Source organism: Heptranchias perlo, chromosome 17 (assembly GCF_035084215.1).
Source record: "Heptranchias perlo isolate sHepPer1 chromosome 17, sHepPer1.hap1, whole genome shotgun sequence".
In the NCBI taxonomy this organism is placed as follows: Eukaryota; Metazoa; Chordata; class Chondrichthyes; order Hexanchiformes; family Hexanchidae; genus Heptranchias; species Heptranchias perlo.
In genome coordinates, this window is record NC_090341.1 from 54,135,082 (window position 1) to 54,148,556 (window position 13,475).

General features: G+C 43.1%; 1 protein-coding gene across 1 annotated transcript in view; it reads right to left on the bottom strand.

Annotated features, from left to right (window-relative positions):
- Nucleotides 1-13,475, bottom strand: part of dock3 (dedicator of cytokinesis 3) — a 1,008,697-nt gene that overhangs the window by 886,936 nt on the left and 108,286 nt on the right. The window lies entirely within an intron of this gene.

Here is a 13,475-nt window from a genome sequence, read left to right on the forward strand (position 1 = left end):
CAGGCCCAACAAGCCAACATGCATCGACTCCCCAATGATTGCAAAGCCCCCCCTCCCCCCCCAAACAATCGTGGACCCCTGCGATGACCCCCAACCTCCCCAATGATCGTGGACCCCTGACCCCCCCAACGATCATGGACCCTCGCGATGACGCCCGACCCCCCAACGGTCGCAATGACCCCCATCGATTTCGAACCCCCATCTCTCCCCCCATGACTGACTTTCCCCGCCCCATGACCACCCATGCCCATCAGTGCCCCATGCCCATCAGTGCCCCGTGCCCACCATCCATACAATCAAAGACTTACCTGAATACTTACCTTTTCATGTCCTCTCCCTGATTGCTCACCTGTCCAACCGAGGCCAGCCTGTCAATCAGGCCGGCCAGTCGGACAGCAAACCAAAAAAAAGACATCCTTATGTCAAAATCGTAAGGACATCCAGGGTTTCCCATCCGCAATTTGAATCCCCCCCCCCCCACCTTCTCGGCTCGGGGTCAAAATCATGCCCATGTCTCTCCCCTTCCCTCCACCACTTTCACTTCTCTCACTCTCCCCTCCATTTTTACTCCCCCCTCACTTTCTTTTTAACTCCATCTCCCTCTCCCTCTCCCCTCCCACTTCACTTCCAACTGTCTCTCTCCCACCTCCCCCTTCACATCTCTCCTTTTCTTTTCCTCCTTCACATTCATTTCTCTTTCCTTTCCTCCTCATCTGAGGTCTTGATTTCAATCATGGGACTCTGGGCAGTGCAAGTAGAGACCAGGCATCTTCCAGAGGAAGGGAAAGAAAAAACTATAGAACTGGAAAGTTTATTCTGCCAGCTTTCACATACTGGAAGGTAATTTCCTCTTCACCAGCAGCAGTAGCTGATGGCTACAGTCCTCTGGTTTTACTCACCAGCCAAGGTATAATGAGACATTTCTAAATCAAATGTGGAGAGCCCACCTTGAGATCACAGTAATTATTACTGGAATTTCCTGTTACCATATACATCCAATGAAGTACTTTTGAAGTGACTGCACTGTTGTAATGTAGGAAACACACCAGTCAATTTGCACAGAGCAAGATTCTACAAACAGCAATGAGATAATGACCAGATAATCTGTTTTAGTGATGTTGGTTGAGGGATAAATATTGAGCAGGGCACCAGGGAGTACTTCCCTGCTCCTCTTCAAATAGTGTCATGGGATCCTTTACGTCCACCTGTAAGGACAGATGGGGCCTTGGTTTAATGTCTCATCAGAAAGACTAAAACACTCCCTCAATACTGTACTGGAGTGTCAGTCTAGATTATGTACTCAAGTCTCTGGGGTGGGGCGAACCCAGAACCTTCTGACTCAGAGGCAAGGTAGCTACCATTGAGTCAAGGCATACACCTTAGTAACACGCTATTTTCCACTGTAATCCCGCTTAAACAGTGCTCTAGGTAAAGCTTTTTTGAATTTTAGATACAATTCAGATGTTCAGCTGGTAAGACATTATGTTACTCTGTGATTAACAATAAATTACAGGTCTTAGCCACCAGCAAAAAGTAATGGTTGTTCCGGGTTAGCGTCTGTCGGCTTATTGATGTAAATCAGTAAAATCAGATAGAGTCCAGGTCGCTAGCTCGGAGCATATAAATGCACCGTACAAGAAACCCATCTGTCATTATCCTGACAACCTGCCTTCTCTGTATTTTAGCAGATCCAATAAAAGGTTTCATCGAATCTATTATTTTGTTATCATGAGACACAATTGCCATATCTCATTAATGGTACCGCTAATTTAACAAACTGGCCTGATGAGAGAACACAAATCAACTCCAAACCACTTAATGTCATGACATCAACAAATCACGTGGATTAAATTATTTTATATGAGAAATTAAGAGCAGATTTTAAAGGTCAACCCTCCTATAAGATTACTCACCTCTATAGTTCATTTTGTTTGCATGCAGGTAAATGAAGCTGTTGATGTCAGAAACTGTAGATAGCTCATCTGTATTTTTTGAAGACTGGAGCCCCACCACTGGCGGCCATGCCTTCAGCTGTCGAGGCCCTGAGCTCTAGAATTCCCTCGCTAAACCTCTCCGCCTCTCACCTCCTTTAAGGCGCTCCTTAAAACCTACCTCTTTGACCAAGCTCCTGTGGCTCGGTATCAAATATTTGTCTGATAACGCTCCTGTGAAGCGTCATGGGATGTTTCACTACGTTAAAGGTGATATATAAATGCAAGCTGTTATTGTTGAGTAATCCTTTAACTGATGTAGTTGAGGGGGGGATACCTCATGAGTTGCTCTATACTGATGACAGCACTCTCAAAGTACACAAAGGAAAACCTCAAACTCATCACTCAGCAGTACCAAAAAAAGGGTCAACAGCCAGACTCTCAAAAACAAAGTTATGCACCAACCAGACCCTTTTGAAGAAGTATATCCCACCGATTGTTATTAATGGAACACAGTTAAACATGTTGAAGCAGTTTGGGGCAGCATCATCTTCAGTAATGGCATTATCATCCAAGAGGTGACCAGCTGCCTCATGAAAGTGAGTGCACTATTTTGGGCATCACAGGAAATGGACGTTTGATTAGCATGGAATAAAAATGCAGACCAAGCTGAAAATCTAACAAGGAGCCTCATCTCCACTTTATTCTATGGCTGCAAGTCTTACACCTTTTTTTTATTCGTTCGTGGGATGTGGGAGTCGCTGGCAAGGCCAGAATTTATTGCCCATCCCTAATTGCCCTCGAGAAGGGTGGTGGTGAGCTGCCTTCTTGAACCGCTGCAGTCCGTGTGGTGAAGGTTCTCCCACAGTGCTGTTAGGAAGGGAGTTCCACAACGATGAAGGAATGGCGATATATTTCCAAGTCGATGGTGTGTGACTTGGAGGGGAACGTGCAGGTGGTGTTGTTCCCATGTACCTGCTGCCCTTGTCCTTCCAGGTGGTAGAGGTCGCGGGTTTGGGAGGTGCTGTCGAAGAAGCCTTGGCGAGTTGCTGCAGTGCATCCTGTGGATGGTACACACTGTAGCCATTGAGCGCCGGTGGTGAAGGGAGTGAATGTTTAGGGTGGTGGATGGGATGCCAATCAAGCGGGCTGCTTTGTCCTGGATGGTGTTGAGCTTCTTGAGTGTTGTTGGAGCTGCACTCATCCAGGCAAGTGGAGAGTATTCCATCACAATCCTGACTTGTGCCTTGTAGATGCTGGAAAGGCTTTGGGGAGTCAGGAGGTGAGTCACTCGCCGCAGAATACCCAGCCTCTGACCTCCTCTTGTAGCCACAGTATTTATATGGTTGGTCCAGTTAAGTTTCTGGTCAATGGTGACCCCCAGGATGTTGATGGTGAGGGATTCGGCGATGGTAATGCCATTGAATGTCAAGGGGAGGTGGTTAGATTCTCTCTTGTTGGAGATGGTCATTGCCTGGCACTTGTCTGGCGCGAATGTTACTTGCCACTTATTAGCCCAAGCTTGGATGTTGTCCAGGTCTTGCAACATGCGGGCTCGGACTGCTTCATTATCTGAGGGGTTGTGAATGGAACTGAACACTGTGCAATCATCAGCGAACATCCCCATTTCTGAACTTATGATGGAGGGAAGGTCATTGATGAAGCAGCTGAAGATGGTTGGGCCTAGGACACTGCCCTGAGGAACTCCTGCAGCAATGTCCTGGGGCTGAGCTGATTGGCCTCCAACAACCACTACCATCTTCCTTTGTGCTAGGTATGACTCCAGCCACTGGAGAGTTTTCCCCGATTCCCATTGATTTCAATTTTACTCGGGCTCCTTGGTGCCACACTCGGTCAAATGCTGCCTTGATGTCAAGGGCAGTTACTCTCACCTCACCTCTGGAATTCAACTCTTTTGTCCATGTTTGGACCAAGGTTGTAATGAGGTCTGGAGCATAGTGGTCCTGTCGGAACCCAAACTGAGCATCGGTAAGCAGGTTATTGGTGAGTAAGTGCCGTTTGATAGCACTGTCGACGACACCTTCCATCACTTTGCTGATGATTGAGAGTAGACTGATGGGGCGGTAATTGGCCGGATTGGATTTGTCCTGCTTTTTGTGGACAGGACATACCTGGGTAATTTTCCACATTGTCGGGTAGATACCAGTGTTGTAGCTATACTGGAACAGCTTGGCTAGAGGTGCAGCTAGTTCTGGAGCACTACAGCCGAGATGTTGTCGGGGACCATAGCCTTTGTTGTATCCAGTGCACTCAGCCGTTTCTTGCTATCACGTGGAGTGAATCGAATTGGCTGAAGACTGGCTTCTGTGATGGTGGGGATATCGGGAGGCGGCCGAGATGGATGATCCACTCGGCACTTCTGGCTGAAGATGGCTGCAAACGCTTCAGCCTTGTCTTTTGCACTCACGTGCTGGACTCTGCCATCGTTGAGGATGGGGATGTTTACAGAACCTCCTCCTCCCGTTAGTTGTTTAATTGTCCACCACCATTCACACCTGCTATAGAAAGCATATTAAAGAACTTAACAAGTTCAAAATGTGGCAATCTCTGTGCTATCCTAATCAAGTGGCAGGATATATAACTCGACACTAGTTCTAGCACGGACATACATCACTGGGGTTGAGGTTAAATGCACAGAGGTCATGGCGAGAATGTATAAAGATCAGCTCCCAAAACAAAATCTTTTCAAGGCAGCCAGCACAAATGATTAAGGACACTCTCAAACAAATTATGATAATTATGAATTCTAGAAGACTGAGAATGCATGGCCTTGAAATTCCAACATTTGCAAAGAAGTGGCATACTTTGAAAGAACAAAGACTGACAGTTGTACATTAGAAGAGGCGACAGAAAAGAAGAAAGACTTGCATTTATATAACGCCTTTCATAACCTCAGAACATCCCAAAGTGCTTTACAGCCAATTAAGTACTTTTGAAGTGTAGTCACTGCAATTGCAATGTAGGAAATGCGACAGCAAACAGCAATGAGACAATGACCAGATAAGTGTGCTGTTTAACGATGTTGACTGAGGGAAATCATGATGTGGAGATGCCGGTGATGGACTGGGGTTGACAATTGTAAACAATTTTACAACACCAAGTTATAGTCCAGCAATTTTATTTTAAATTCACAAGCTTTCGGAGGCTTCCTCCTTCGTCAGGTAAATGTTTACCTGACGAAGGAGGAAGCCTCCGAAAGCTTGTGAATTTAAAATAAAATTGCTGGACTATAACTTGGTGTTGTAAAATTGTTTACGACTGAGGGAAACATACTGGCCAGGACACCCCTATTATTCTTCGAAATAGTGCCATGGGATCTTTTACCTCCATCTGAGAGGTTAACATCTCATCTAAAAGATGGCACCTCCGACAATGCAGCATTCCCTCAGTACTGCACTGAAGTGTCAGTCTGGATTATGCGCTCAAGTTTCTAGAGTGGGACTTGAACCCACAACCTTCTGACTCAGAGGTGAGAGTGAGCCACAGCTGACACCTCAACCTGTAAACCAGAAGCTCAATCTGTCAGTGATGATTACCAATGCAGCCAAGTTTTCTGTGCATGAATTACCTATGTTTGCCATGTGCATGCACGCATACAAAAATATGACCCGAATTGATTGTTGTCATTTTGATGAAAAAGTTAACATCACAATTAAGCAGCATAAACACTCTAGCACACTAAACTACTCAATGAACAAGATTTTGTTTTAAATTGCTAGTATTTGTTATTTTTGTATTAAGAAAATAAATTTGTGGAAAATTATATTCCATGACAGCAAAATTGAGTCTCATAAGTACTGTTTTGGACCTATGGTTCCCAATATTTTCCACCACTGGGGATTTTCCTTGCCTCATGTCTTTCATCTAATTGAAAGAGATTGATTGCCATGATTCGTTAGCAACTCCATTACTGTTGTATCATCCCACTACCAGGATGGTGAATGACACTAGATGGACTTTGGTCTTTCTTCTTCTAGCAATTCCTGTAATTATTTACAGCAGCTGCACACCAGTTTAACATATTTACATGGCACATTTTTTACTCTCAAAAAAAAATTTGGTGCATTTGGGATTAAAAAGTGAGGTTGGTGTAAAACTTCAATATTGCAATTTCCAGAGACAAGTGAAACTTGTACAATTTTTTGTCAAAAATGACAGACATATCCAAGAGTTACCATATCTACCTATGAAAAGACAGGAAGTGTCTACCATCAAAGCGTTCAGATCACTAACCCTTCGTGTGTAAGCAAGAGCCAACAGTGAGAGTTTTAAGTCGAAAAAACCCACAGGCTCAAAGAGTTCAGATCCCAAAGATGATTTCATTGTCAAATGAAAATTTATTTTTCAAGCACTTTTTATAAATCCAGGGGCTCGATTTTCAAATGGAGGCGGGGGGGCTGCAGGCGACATCGTTTGAAAGATTGGTTTATTCATTCATTTTTAAAACTTTGTGAAATGTTATTTTATTTCGTTTATTTTTGCCTGATCCGGCCCTTCAAACCAGGTGTGAATCGGAAGCCGTGGGAAAACCACCCAGGTAAGTTGAAAATCGTTGTAACTATCTACCATGTAACAATCAAAGTAACTTAAGTACCTAAATGAAGTACATTTGCTGCTTTAACTATCATCCCGCCGGCTTTAATCGCCGGAACCGCACACGCACACAGGTGCGTGTGTTAGACGCAGAAGTCGGCGGGTTGGAGCCGGGTTCCTTACCCGTGCGGGATTTTCCCAGCCCCCCCGCCCCAAACGCACCCACATTTTGATTTGAAAATCGAGACCCAGATGTCATCAGATGGTCCCAATTTCCACCCCCACCAATGATGGGTGATTAGCACTGACAACAGCAACACAAACTTTCAAGCAGCTCAGGGAGTACTCTTGCTCCAGCACCACCCACAAGCAGACAGATTCACTGAGGTAACATACCCCAGCAGGTGGCTGTTATAGTCTCGTACCAGTGGACATTCCCCTTCCATTTAGCCTTAGAATGTAACAATGAAGCTTTCCAGAAGTAGGGATTAGGAACATAGGAACAGGAGTAGGCCATTTAGCCCCCTGAGCCTGTTCCATCATTCAACGTGATCATGGCTGATCTGTGACCTAACTCCATATACCCACCTTAGCCCCCTATCCCTGAACACCTTTAGTTAAAAATCTATCAATCTCAGATTTAAAATTAACCATTGAGCTAGCATCAGCTGCCGTTTGTGGAAGAGTTTTCCAAACTTCTACCATCCTTTGCGTGTAGAAATGTTTCCTAATTTCAATCCTGAAAGTCCTGGCTCTAATTTTTAGGCTATGTCCCCTAGTCCTAGACTCCCCAACCAGCGGAAATAGTTTCTCTCTATCTATCCTATCAGTTCCCCTTAATATCTTGAAAACTTCGATCAAATCACCCCTTAATCTTCTAAATTCCAGGGAATACAACCCTGGTTTGTGTAATCTCTCCTCGTAATTTAACCCTTGGAGTCTAGGTTTCATTCTAGTTAATCTACGCTGCACCCCCTCCAAGGCCAATATATGCTTCCAGGAAATCCAGCTTCATTAATTAGGCACTTTTAAAGCCTAGTCATAAACAAACAGCTCCTTATACCATACTTTTCCTGCATTTATGTCAGTGAACTCCTTCTACGTGTCAGCATGACTTTACCCTTCAGAATCTAACAGAAGTCCGAGAATCACATATTCCCCCTTCGGTGAAGGGTAGGGTACGGAGGGTACAGTGTTATTCATAGAACTACATTACAACAACTTATATTTATACAGCACCTTTAACGTAGTAAAATGTCCTAGGGCATGGAATCTTCAGCCCAACTCGTTTATGCTGGTGTTTATACTCCACACAAGCCTCCTCCCACTCTAATTACCTCTACCCACCCTGTCTACATAGTCCTCTATTCCTTTTTTCATGTATGTATCACCCCTTAAATGCATCAATGCTATCTGCTTCAACCATCCCAAGTGGCAATGAGTTCCACATTCCTCGTCTAAAGAAAATCCTCCGAAATACTTTATTTGATCTGTTAGCGTCTATCTTAAATTTAAGCCCCCTTGTTCTGGACTCACCCACAAGTGGAAAAAGTTTCTACACACCCACACTAATGAAACCCTTCATAATTTTAAAGACCTCTATCAGGCCTCCTCTTAAGTCTTCTCTTTTCCAGAGAAAAGAACCACAGCCTGCTCAATCTTTCCTGATAGTTGCATGTTCTCAATTCTGATAACATCCTTGCAAATCTTTTCTCCAGTCCTTCAATGTCCTTTTTGTAGTAGGGAGACCAGAACTGCACACATTACTCCAATGTAGTCCAAACCAGGTTCTATATAAATTTAACATTACCTCCCTGCTTTTGTATTCTATTCCTCTAGAAATGAACCCCAGTACCTTGTTTACACTCTTTATAGTCTTACTTTTCACAATTTATGTATTGTTTTCCCTGATACCTTTGGTCCACTACTCCATTTAATTTCTTACCTTCCAAGGAATTGGCCTCCTTATTCTTCGCACCAAAATGAACCACACACTTCGCTATATTGAATTTAATTTGTCATTTATCTACCCACTCTACAATCCAGTTTATGTCTTCCTGTATTTAGTGCAGTTCTCCACATTATTAGCTATACCCCCAATTTGGTACCATCTGCAAATTTTGACACCGCACCTCCAATTTCCGAGTCCAAATCATTTATGTCTATGGTGAACAGCGGTCCCAGCACGGATCCCTGAGGCACACCACTTCTCACTATCTTCCAGACTGAGAAACTTCCCTTAACTTCTATTTCTTTTCTGTTTTGTAGCCAACTTTTAATCCATTCTGCTACCTGGCCCCTGACTCACCACACAGCCTGACCTTTATAATGAATCACTTATGTGGCACCTTATCAAAGACTTTCTGAAAGTACATGTATACCACATCCACTGTATTGTCCTTGTCAACTCTTTCCATTATTTTTCAAAGAATTCAATAAGGTTGGTTAAACATGACCTTCCTTTTAGAAATCCATGTTGACTATTTTTATTATATTCTCCATCTCTGGATATTTTGTTATCTGATCTTTTAGCAAAGATTCTAGTACCATTCCTACCACTGACAATAAGCTAACTGGTCTATAGTTCCCTGTGTTAGTTCTATCTCCCTTTTTGAAGATAGAAATTGCATTTGCTGTTTGCCAGTCCTCTGGCACAATTTCTTTTTCTATTGAATTTTGATATATGGATACTAGCGTCTCTGCTATTGCCTCCATAGTTTCTTTGGGTATCCATGAGTGCAGTCCACCAGGACCCGGGTTTTCTTCCTCCTTACATTTGGGCTAGTATCCCCTTTCTTTCTACCTTAATTGTTATCCTCCCCATCACTAAGACCGCCTACTTCCACCTCCGTAACATCGCCGTCTCCACCCGCGCCTGAGCTCTTCGACTGCTAAAACCCTCTTCATGCCTGTTACCTCTAGACTATTCCAATGCTTTCCTGGCTGGCCTCCCACCTTGTACTGCCATAAACATGAGCTCATCCAAAACTCTGCTACCCACATCCTAACTCACACCATTCCGTTTATCCATCACCCCTGTGCTCACTGACCTACAGCGGCTCCCGGTCCAGCAACGCGTCGATTTTAAAATTCTCATCCTTGTTTTCAAACTCCTCCATGGCCTCGCCCCTCCCCACCTCTAACCTCCTTCAGCCCTACAATCCCCCAACATCTCTGCGCTCCTCCAATTCTGGCCTCCTGCGCATCCCCGATTTTCATTGCTCCACCATTGGCGGCCATGCCTTCAGCTGCCTAGGCCCCAAGCTCTGGAATTCCCTCCCTAAACCTCTCCGCCTCTCTACCTCCCTCTCCTCCTTTAAGTTGCTTTTTAAAACCTACCTCTTTGACCAAGCTATTGGTCACCTGTCCGAACATCTCCTTATCTGGTTCGGTGTCAAATTTTGTTTGATAACACTCCTGTGAAGCACCTTAGGATGTTTTACTATGTCAAAGGTGCTATATAAATGCAAGAAGTTGTTCTTGTTGTGATATCCCTCTTGACTTCTTCTACCGGCGACATTTCCTCTTTAGTAGCTGCTTCAGTGAAAACTGAGACAAAGAATCTATTCAGTATCCCTGCTATTTCATTATCATCTCCTGTGAATTTATCTTGCTCATCTCTTAGTGGTGCTACACCTATCTTAATTCTCCTTTTGTTACTTATGTGCCTATAGAATACGTTACTATTTAATATTCTTTGATATTTTCATTTCATATTTCCTGTTTGCCTTGCTAATTGTCTTTTTTAACCTCTTTCTTAATCTCATCATATTCGCTTTTGTCATTCTCACCTTTATTGTTAATGGTGAGAATGACAAAAGTGATGTTGGTTGAGAGATAAATGTTGGCCAGAACACCGGGAGAGCTCCCTTGCTCATCTTTCAATTTGCCGTGGGATCTCTTATGTCCACCTGAGAGGGCAGGTGGGGCCTTAGTTTAATCATGTTTTATCTTTCCCTAATGGCATGTTCATGACAGACTTTGGCTACAATGCTTTTAGGAGTTACTACATGATGGCATCCTCATTGAAATGCTGACTGTAAGAATTATGGGTAAATAACACGAGATGATCAGAAATGGTTAAAACTGCGTGCTTGCAGATCCTATCTTTGATTACAATGAGACTCCTGAGCGAAATCATAGTTCAGGAAGAGCAAAGATATAAAGCAAAGGTTGCTGAGATGACATTGGAACAGAAAGGTAACATTAGAATATGGAGATAATATTGGAACTCATTAAAACTCAGCAAGAATTAAACAATGTACTAGTTAAGGATACTTGTTTGCCAAAACTGTAAAACTCAGGAATAGAAAGTAAAACTCAGTTAGGAACTTTAGCTACCTTCAAGAGAGGTACTGTAAATGGCCTCAACAAGCCTTATTGAATTCTTTGAAGTAACAGAAAAAGTAGACAAGACTAATGGAGTAGATGTAATCTCTTTGGATTTTCAAAACACCTTTGACAAGGTACCGTATTGTAGACTCATGACTAAAGTCAAAGCATATGGAGTCAGGGGACAGGTGGCAGAATGGATAGCAAGCTGGCTACAAAACTGAAAACAGAGTAGGAGTTAAGGGTAGCTACTCAGACCGGCAAAAGGTGCGATCGGTGCTGGGACCACTATTGCTCACAATTCACATTAACGGTTTGAACTATAGGAAGTAAAACTTCAAAATTTGTGGATGACACCAAATTGGGGGTGTAGTTAATACAAAAGATGAGTCAAAATGCAAGAAGGCATTAATAAACCCGGAGAATGAGTGTGTAATTTGCAAATGAATTTCAATATAGATGTGTGAGGTGGTGCATTTTGGTAGGAAGAATAAGGAGGCCACAAACTGCTTGAATAATAAGTCTAAATGGAGTAGAGGAGCAAAGGGATCTCAGGGTACAGATACACAAATCGCTAAAAGTGGCATCACAGGTTAATAAGGCCATAATAAAGGCAAACCAAGCACTGGGGGTCATTTCTAGAGGGATAGAATTGAAAAGCAGAGAAGTTATGTTAAACTTGTATAGCACCTTGTTTAGAACACACTTGGAAAACTTTGCACAGTTCTGGTCTCCATATTATAGAAAGGATATAGGGGCATTGGAGAAGATGCAAAATAGATTCACAAGGATGATACCAGAACTGAGAGGTTATAAATTATCAGGAAAGGCTGAACAGGCTGGGGCACTTTTCTCTAGAAAAGAGAAGGCCGAGGGGTGACCTCATAGAGGCCTTTAAAATAATGATTATGGTGATTAACAAAAGAACCAAAGGCGACATGAGAAAAAACTTTTTACACAGCGAGTAGTTATGATCTGGAATGCACTGCCTGAAAAGGTGGTGGAAGCAGATTCAATCGTGGCTTTCAGAAAGGAATCATATAAATACTTGAAGGGAAAAAAATTTGCAGGTCTATGGGGAAAGAGCAGGGGAGTGGGACTAACTGTATTGCTCGTACAAAGAGCCGCCACGGGCTCGATGGGCCAAAAGGCCTCCTTCTGTGCTGTAACCATTCTAGACAATCGTTCACGATTCCTGCAAAGTTCTTTACAAGGGAGTCTTCAAGGCGTATGGCTGACATGTACTGTTCCGCATGTGGTCTTAAGATGAATACTTTTCAATTTGTACACTTATATTTTCATGCCAATCCTGACCGTACCCTGTTCCCCTCCAGCTAATTGGCTTTCTCTGCTGCTCTGCAACCCCAGTGCTCTCACTCTACGTGCTCCTGAGCTCTCCGGGCCACAGACTGCACGTCGCAGTACCTGAATGAGAATTTCATATTGGGGGGGGGGGGGGGGGAAGAGACCAGAGAGCGAGCAAGGGGAAGGGGGCAGAGAGCAAGCAAGGGGAAGGGGGCAGAGAGAGAACAAGAGGAGGATGAGAGAGCTGGGGGAAGGGGGCAGAGAGCGAGAGCAAGAGGGGGAGGCAGAGAAAGGGCAGAGTGCGAGGGGGGGGGACAGAGTAAGGGGGAAGAGAATAACGGGGTGTGAGAGTGAGTGATAGAGAAGGAGGGAGACAGAGGGGAGAGAGTGGAGAGAATGAGAAAAAGCTCAAAAGTAGGTGCAAATGAACCAACATGAAGAAAACACACGCAACTAAGGCAGAATTAGTTTCCTACGAATTATCATGAGTATTGTCACAGGACATCCAATAGTATTTATTTGAAGAATGAATGCCATTTTTGATTGCCCGCTATAAATTTCGTATGATCCATTAGAGTGAGAAATCCAAACAACACTCCTTTAATGAAGTATCTTGCAAATTGAGATCTTTACAATTCCAAATACTGCATCTTGATGCTGTTAAAGCATGTAAACGGTTTGGTTTGTGACGAGAAATCTACTTGGGCAGCTGCAGTATAACCATGTTTATTTTCTATAATTCAGGGTGAAAATAGGAACAGAGGACATAAATTTACATGATTAAAAAGTAAATTTGAAACAAAGATATTAAGGAGAAATTCTTTAATCAGAGTTAATTGTTTAGAATCTGCCAGACAGGGTAACAGAGGTGGAGTGGTCTTACCGTGCCCTTGACTTTTACGTTTGTTCTTAGATCATTATTATTAGAGATGGGGTTCTTATTTATAATTTACTCCTCAGTTATAACGTTCTTAAACATTGAAAATCAGGTGTCATAGATATATTAAGTATACAGCATATGCAACAGTACTTAAACATACACCTAAAAGGTAGTACTTACAACCAGACCTAATGATGCCTGGTTGGGGATTCAAAAGTGTTTCAGTTCTGAGCTCATTATCTTAGGCCTTTACAAATCCAAATACTTATTACAAACAGCCAATTTTAATACATTTCTCTTACTCCCTTCTACATGACAATCCACACAATTCTGCATCCATGTAAGGAGAATTTAATTGACTTATGTCTTATCAGTAACTTTAGTTTTCCTTACTTAACGTGCTCTTTTTTCCATAGACTGGCACAACTCCCTTACTTTGTTATCTTATCGAAAGCTGCACTCATTACATACAA